Source organism: Humulus lupulus, chromosome 8 (genome assembly GCF_963169125.1).
Source record: "Humulus lupulus chromosome 8, drHumLupu1.1, whole genome shotgun sequence".
In the NCBI taxonomy this organism is placed as follows: domain Eukaryota; kingdom Viridiplantae; phylum Streptophyta; class Magnoliopsida; order Rosales; family Cannabaceae; genus Humulus; species Humulus lupulus.
In genome coordinates this window covers 179,549,669-179,558,731 of record NC_084800.1, presented here as the reverse complement: position 1 = coordinate 179,558,731, position 9,063 = coordinate 179,549,669, and positions in this window count along the sequence as shown.

Here is a 9,063-nt window from a genome sequence, read left to right as displayed (position 1 = left end):
TTACATGATCAGTAATATTGGCATCGTGGTTTGGTATACGATTATTGGGTAGTGGAGATATGTTTCCACCTCCCCATGATTATGAGAACATGGATATTATCGTTGTTTCACTGGATCATGGTTGACGATGCAAGATTGAAACCTTCAGGAAAACGCTAAGTTTTGCTTGGTCTGTGAGACTTAGGTTCTATGCCCGATGACCCTTTAGAGCTTGGGTGCAAGGCCTGATGACCTTCTGGGTGCTAGACCTAATGATCTTCTGGGTGCTAGGCCTGTTGTTTTCAGCTTGAACGAGCGTGAACTTTATCCAGCAAAGTGTATTTGGGAGTTTAGATCGACCACCCTATGAAGAATAGGGTGGGTCGACCACCTATGTGGCTCTTGAGCAGGTCAGGCCGACCACCCCTAGGGGTTGGGGTCTGGCCGACCACCCCTAGGGGTTAGGGCCAGGCTGACCACCCCTAGGGGGTTTTAGCCTTGTTGACTTCTCTATAGGTCCTGGACCTATCTTTTCTACTCATCGGTCTTTTTTCAATACTTCGTTGTTTTTCCCTGATTTGTGATGCCACGTGTCATTTTCTCATTCGCCACATCATCCCTGGATTTTTTAGGGATAACAACAGGGTCCAAAATGGTATTTATCCATAATTATATTAATATAAATTTAAATGTTATAAAATATTATTATGATTGTGCATCCTAAATTCAGCATGAGTCTTTTATTTAGCTCGTGTACACCAGGCGAGTAAAGAACTGTAATAAATGATCCATAAGTCTGTATTTTCTCCATTAAGGTAGCACGGTTCCCCAGGTCAATAGCACAAGCTGGGGAATGCAAAGCAATAAGCACGAGCTTGTAATGTTTATAAGGCATAGCATCAGTGACACGAGCTCACGATGTTTTCAGCTTGGGGTACGCTAGAGACCTGACGTATCCTTGGATCTTTATAAACCTGGATACGTTATATAGACTTGCATGGTTAGACATAGCATGTCCGCGGATCCCTGAAAACCCAGACACGTAATACAATCGTGCATGGTCAGGCATCACATGTCCGATTATCTCTGAGGATCCATGATCAGTTTTACCTAATGATCAGACCATACCTTAGGATAAATTGTAATATTTATAATTAGTGTGGTACAGGTCACACTGGGGGTTAATTCACGTGATGACCCAAAGGCCTATCCAAGGATTTTCTCTATAAATACTAAGAACTTGGGTAGGGAAGATATAGTTTTTCTGTAATACAAAAACTATGTCAAAATTTAGAGAGAAAAACAGTAATAATATAGACTCGTGGACTAGGTCGATTTTAACCACCGAACCACGTAAAAAAGACGAGTGTTCTTGAGAGTTCTTTTCTGGTGCTCTTGAGTATCATTTTCTTATTTTGGTTTACCATTAAGCACTAATCCATCCCAGCTATTTTCATAATTCACTGTTGGCGAAAAATCGCGTCAACAGTTTGATGCTTTCATTGAGAGCTGCAGATTAGTGCTTTCATCAAAATCCCAATCAAAGTTCATCATGGTGGTCACTCGATCGAGGAACGGTAATGAAATGGAATAGCCTGGTGGGCAGAAGGCTCACCATACTACTGTTTCCGATGAGCATAGCCCTGAAGTCCAGCAATGATCGACAAAACAACTGATGGGCCACAGCGACAATGGGAGTTCGGCATCATTGCCGCCGAATCCGAACCCGGATTACTTGACTGCGGTAGATCTAGAAGCATGCAGTTAAGAAGCCATTTGGCCAAAGCAAACAAGCAAATCGATGAGATTTTGGCTCGGCTACCCCCTCTTGCAACCAACGTTAATGTCGGAAAGAGGCAAGGTGGGTCTCATAAGTCCCGTCGGGATGGCCGATCCAAACCAAGTCGATCGGTTAGGACCTCGACCCTAAGTTCTGCGCCCATGGCACAAGATCACCAAGATGTTCAGCCTGATGGCCCTCCCAGGGGTCATCGGCAAGTCAGTCGGTCGGTTAAGACCTCGACCCCAAGTTCAGTACCACCGTCGTATGCGCCTGGAAACGCCCATGGCAAACCACGGGGAAGGTCTGGGGCAAACTCACGAAGACAGCATGTTCCAGCCAACCCACCTGCGTCACAATCAGATTTCCAGATGCAGAGAGTTAGAAATGGTGGAGTAGAATGACCACATGCAAATTTGGTTCGTCCTGATGGGACGAGAATTGCCTCACCAGTTAGGCATCACCCATCACCCATAAGACATCCAACACTGCCTCGTTCTGCGCAAAATGTTCCTGCTTATGGGGACAGCAGGAGAAATCCTCCTCCCGCTGCCCCTACCTATGCCCCGCAGACATGCAGCAGTATCCCAGATCGTCATCCTCAACCATGAGCACTAAGCTTCGCTAATGGGAGTTATTGAACCAGAGCCGTCGAAGTGGCAGATCCGATGCAGATTTGAGAAATCACCTGAGTTCGGCTCAGAGCCCCCAAGTCAATCCCCAAACCGATCTTCGAGATCACCTAAACTCACAAAGGAGAAATTCAGCCCAAAATGGAGACAGTTACACTTGTCAAGAGAGAGATCCTTCTGAAGTACGTGATAACGGGAATGTCCCACCAAACCAAGCTCGAACTTGAAGGGACAACAACCCGCCGAACGCGTACGGTAGGACAGAAGCTGCGGAACAGCCCCAAAATAACCAAGGAATAAAATACCAAACCCTCGAAAGGTTAGCCCAGATGGACGAGCTGATGAAAAGACTCCTATTAGAAAAGGAAAAAGATGAATATGATTCAAGGGATGAGCCATCAGAACAATCGAGCTAGTGGTGACATTGGGAGAAGGTCCACGAACTGTCTCCAAACTCCTTGAGTTTGTGGTCGTCGATTGTCTAGTGGCCTATAATGCGATCTTGGGTCAACCTACGTTGATGACGTTTGAAGCCATAACCTCTATCCGCCACCTAGAAATCAAATTCCCCTCCTCTGTGGGAATATGCACTATCAAAGGCGATCAGCTTGCTGCCAAGGAATGCTATAGCATTTACATGAAGGGAAAATCCTAACCTGGGTAGCAAACAATGGTCGTACAAGACGGAGGCGAGGAGTCCCAGAAACTAGAAGTTGCTTCTGGGACAGAAGAACCCCAAAAAGCCAGGGATAGAGGCATCGCCCCAAGCGATGATATCGATCCGCGAATGGGCGAGGATAGATCAGAATTACAAGCTATCGAAGAGCTCGAGGAGGTAAATATAGATCCCAAGGACGCTTCAAGAATTGTTAAGATTGGGAAAAATCTTGATGATGAGAGAAAAGCAGAGCTGATAAAATATTTTACAAGGGAAGGTAGATGTCTTTGCCTGGTCTCATGAAGACATGGTGGGAATAAGCCCAAGTGTGATCATGCACACCCTCAACTTGGATAAAAGCGTACCTATGAAATCCCAAAAACAGAGACGTTTAGGAACAACCCGAGCTGAGGCGTTGGAGGAAGAAGTAGCTCGGTTATTAAAGTGCGGGTTCATTCATGAAGTAAAATATCTGATCTGGGTCACGAATCCTGTCCTGGTCCCGAAGCCAAATGGAAAGTGGCGAACCTGCATTGATTTCTCCGACATGAACAAAGCTTGTCCCAAGGATTGCTTGCCATTGCCGAGAATTGATCAGTTGGTAAATGACACTGCGGGGAACGAGCTCATGTCCTCCATGGATGCGTCTTCTGGATATAACCAGATCGCGATGAATCCTGCAGACCAGGAGCATACTAGCTTTATGACTTCAACAAAAGTATACTATTATAAAGTCATGCCCTTCGGATTAAAGAATGCCGAGGCTGCCTACCAACGGTTATTTAACAAAATGTTCGTTGGTCAGATCGGAAAAAACATGGAAGTGTATGTCGACGATATGCTAGTCAAATCCAAGACTGCCAACAACCATGTATCCGACCTAAATGAATGTTTTGAGATCCTGAGGAAATATAACATGAGGTTGTATCCCCATAAGTGTACTTTCAGAGTGGCGTCGGGAAAGTTTCTGGGATTCATAGTCAATACAAGGGGGATAGAGGCAAATCCACATAAAATCAGGTCATTAGTGGAAATGCCTTTTCCTTGCTCGCGTAAAGAAGTCCAGAGCCTGACTGGAAGAGTGGTAGCCCTTAATCAGTTCATTTCAAAATCCACAGAAAAATGCTTGCCATTCTATAACTTGCTCTGAGGGAATAAGAAATTTGAATGGACTGAGGAGTGCGAACAGGCATTTCTCGATCTAAAAATGCATTTGGCCGAATCCCCAATATTGTCTAAGCCAGTGGTAGGGGAGCCCTTATTCCTTTATTTGGCTGTGACAGAAAATGCAGCCAGCGCTGTATTGGTCTGGGAAGAAGACTAGGTTCAAAAACCAGTATATTATATAAGCAAAAGACTTCTCGGAGCTGAATCGTGGTATCCCCTAATGGAAAAGATGGCGTTCTGCCTGATATTAGCCTCGAGGAAGCTTAGGCCGTACTTCCAGTCCCATTCAATCCATGTCATGACCGACCAACCTCTAAGGTAGGTATTACAAAAACCTGAAGCATCGGGACGTATCTTAAAATGGGAAATCGAACTCAGCCAGTTCGAAAATATTGTATGTACCACTGACATCAATCAAAAGCCAGGCCCTTGCTAATTTCATGGCTGGATGCTCTGGATTTCAAGAAGATCTTTTGAAAGAACCAGTACAAATGTTGTGGAGAATATTCGTGGACGACTCCTCTAATGAGAACAGGTCCGGAGCTGGGATCATATTGATTTCTCCGGAAGGGCATCGATTCCATACCGCGCTACAATTCGAGTTCGAGGCATCGAACAACGAAGCCGAGTATGAGGCTTTGTTAGCCGGGCTTAGAGTGGCAAAGGAATTGAAGGCCATTGTCGTCCAGTGTTATAGCAATTCCTAGCTCGTGGTCAATCAAGTGTTAGGGGAATACCATGCGCGGGGTACCAAGATGGCAGCTTACCTAGCCAAGGTGAAGAAAGAGTTATCAGAATTTGAGTATGGCACTGTCGAACAGATCCCTCGTGAGCAAAACGCTAATTCAGATGCTTTGGCAAAGCTCACCACCTCCAAAGAAACTGAGACTTTGAACGTAGTACCGATGGAATTCTTGGAAAGTCCAAGCGTGGCAGGAAGTGCGACGGAGGTCGAGATGATTGACACTAGGCCGACTTGGATGAACCCCATGATAGAATATCTTACTACAAGAAAACTGCCCGAAGAAAGAAAAGACGCGAGAAGGATACTCTATCAAGCTCCAAGATATTTAGTAGTGGATGGAACATTGTACCAACGAGGCCATTCCTTGCATCTGCTACGGTGTGTTCTGCCAGAGCAGGCTAAAACTATTTTGTAGGAGGTGCATGAAGGCTTCTGTGGGGATCATGCCGGGGGCAATAATGGCCTTGAAAATATTAAGGCAGGGTTATTTTTGGCCCACTTTAACAAAAGATTCTGTCTCCCATGTTCGAAAGTGCGACAAATTCCAACGATTCGCCACAGTTGCACGAGCTTCGCCGGTCGAGCTAACAATGATCTCATATACGTGGTCATTTGCAGTATGGGAAATTGATTTAATAGGAGCTTTACCCACGGGAAAGGGAGGAGTTCGTTATGCAGTGGTGGCCATTGATTACTTCACGAAGTGGGTAGAGGCCGAGCCGTTGGCAACCATCAACTCAAAAAGAGTCCTAATCTTTGTGATTGAGAGAATTGTGTGCCGGTTTGGGCTTCCGAAGAAGTTCATGTCAGATAATGGAACTCATTTCGACAGTGATCTCTGCACTGAGTTCTGTGAAAAGCACGACATAGTTAAAAGTTTCTCCTCGGTTGCGTACCCGCAGGCCAATGGGCAGGTCGAGGCTGTGAATAAGACCCTCAAGGTGAATCTTAAGAAGAGGTTAGATGAGGCCAAGGGAGTCTGGCCTGAGTAGCTCCCACAGGTACTATGGGCATACCGGACCTCCCACCGGACTTCTACGAGACACACCCCTTTCTCCCTGACTTTCGGAAGTGAGGCCGTCCTTCCAGTCGAAACAAAAGTAACCACGCACAGGCTCTAGACATTCAGCCAAGAGCGGAATGATGAGTTTCTCAATGCGTCTCTCGACCTAATTGATGAGAAACAAGAGGATTCGCAACTACATCTCATGAATTACCAACAAAGAATCACTCGTTATTTTAATTCCAATGTCAAAAGGCGTAGTTTTGGTTTGGGCGACCTAGTCCTCCGAAGGGTCTTTTTGGAAAACAAGGACCCCAATGACAGTGCTTTAGGTCTGAACTAGGAAGGGCCCTATCAAATAGTGGAGGTCGTGCGTGAAGGAACTTTCAAATTAGCTCTACTTAGTGGAGAAACAGTCCCACGGACCTGGAATGTCATGCACATGAAGAAGTATTATCAATGATGATACCATCCATCTATGTAAGGCTTATTTATAAAAGCCATTTGATTAAGAAATGAAGGGATCGTTATGTATTTCTTGTCTTTCATATAGTTTATTTATGTATTAGTTCGTGTGATAACATTTGTCCAAGCAGCCGAGAAAGTTCACTTTCTGGTTACTTGGGGGGCATATAACTCAAGATGGATCAGAACATTTGAAACACTTAAAATCCTAGACATAACTAGGTACAAAACTATCATGGATACAACCAGGTCCAAAACTTAGAAGTTAATAAAATTGATTAACCGATGTTCTTTTTTTTTTAAAAACACGAGGTGTCAATAAACCTAGCACGAACTAAGTTTTAAATCATTAAAAATCCTGGATACAACCAGGTCCAAAACTTAGAAGTTAGTAAAATTGATTAATCGATGTTTTTTTTTAAATATGAGGTGTCAATAAACCTAGCACAGACTGAGTTTTAAATCATTTAAAACCCTGGATACAACCAAGTCTAAAACTTAGAAGTTAGCAAACTTGAAAATTCGATGGCTTCCTTAGAAGCTCGAGATAGTAGTAAACCTAACAAGGACTAAGTTTGAAATATTTAAAATCCCGGATATAACCGGGTCCAAGGCCTGATACTTAACAGGTATGATATAAATCAACACATTAATTTTGGATATAACCAAATTCAAAAAATCTATCCCGATCTAAAAGTCGATTCCTAAGATTTTGAGTGTGCAAGTCTAGAAAAGCATAAACATGAGAGACAATCAAGGAAAAGACAAATAGATAAAAAGGTAGATATATGAATTAAAAGCAAACTGTCTCGAGGAAAAATAACCTCAAACTAGGCCAAATGGCGAATGTTTACAAAAAAGAAAAAGAAAATCAAGCCCCACCAGGGTGCTCTGAGGATGTAACCTCTTCAGACTCTTGCTCGCCCGCGGTGGAAGCATCACCAGTCTCAGACTGCTCTTGTAGGATTCGAGCTTTGAACTTCTCGAGGTATGGATCCCACACTTCAGGAGCCAGGAAGGAGAATTTTCCATCCTGGTTGAAGGCCCAGCAGTGATACAGCATTCTCTCCATGGAGGACAGCGAGGCCGCCTTCTCCTCTTTAACAGCAACCTCGACCTCCAGCTGCTTGGCTTTGGCCTCAGCGACCTCGACTTGAAGAGCGGCCAAGGCAAACTTTGTAGCCTGCTCGCTTTCTTGAGACGATGCAAGGGCAGCCTTGGCATTGACCTCGCCTTTTTGAGCAGCTGCAAGAGCAGCTTTGGCAGCTCGCTCATTTTCCTGAGCAGCAGTCAGGGCGGACTGGGCAACCTGGAGCTCAGCCTGAAGCTCCTCATTCCTAGCCCTGACCCGGGCTATACTACGGTGCTGAGCCAGGACCGACTGCAAAAAAAATAAGGAAACAAGTTAGACGCATACTGGGGTAAAATAAAAAGAAAAAATAATATATGTATGTTCAACTGAGGAAAGTTATCTTACTGTGAGGGTCATCCCCAAGGCGGACTCCAAGACATTCTTTGGGCTCCTCTCTTCGATTACCCTCAGGTCCTTCAGGTTGGCTTTGTATATATGCTCCACCACGTGGTTCGCCGTCTCATAGAGAGTCCCCCAAAAAGTATCAGGGATCTTCTCCAAGTCTCGAGGGTTGACTGGGATGCGCACGGTGGTGGTGGGGACAATAGGAGTTGTGGGATCAGCTTGTGATGTCTGATCCCGAGCAGGAGCAGGTGGAAATCGACGAGGAGGCGGAGGAGGACCCTTTTTCTCCGTCGCGATAGCAGTCAGAGCTGTCGAGCTCGTGCCTTTCCCCTTAGCCGGAGATTTGGAGGTAGTCCTTGTCGCAGCCTTTCCCCTTATCTATGAACGGGCTTTCTTTACGACAGGCCCCGAGCTGGTTTTTCCCTCCTGGAAAATCGTGCGGATGTCAGGAACTCCTGGTTGTGCCATCTCTTCACCTGAAAAGAATGAGAAGGAAGTTAATATACATGTAAAGTCATCAGTTTACATAAAATTTGTATACATATACAATATAATAAAAATCTTAACCTCCGGGCTAGGGGAGGAGTCTATTGTCACGACCTCCGGCCTTGGAACTTCTGGAGGAGAGGGGGAGTCTAAGTCTACAATTTCTTGAATTAGGGGAGGTTCAGGCTCAGGTTCTATCTCGGGGCTGTACTCCTCTACATATTGCCTAAGTCCAGGGGGAAGGGTACCCTGGAGCAGAGAGGACCACGACCTTAAATTGGTCCCACACTCTTCAAAAAAGACCGACCTAAAGGATAGGGTATTATCTACTACAACGGTGCCTTTAGGGTAGCCCATGTCATGGTGTAACACTAAGTGGTCCACGCACTGGAGCAGGGTTATATTATGGTATGGATCATTAGGGTGGCGATGGACGAGCTGGTTTGGATTAAACTTAACTAACCTAAGGTCAATGGCAGCCCTATCTAAATCCCTGTAAGGGTATGGGTTACCTTGGCCGGAGGGGCCGCCTCCTGCCCCCGAAGAAGCTCACTCTAACTCAGGGTCCCGAGCAGCCTCGGGAGCCCACCTCTTCCGCACGAGAGGTACTTCTTCTTCTTCTTGCTCCTCGCCTTCAACGACCTTGACATCCCCTTCATGGGTAGGCGGGA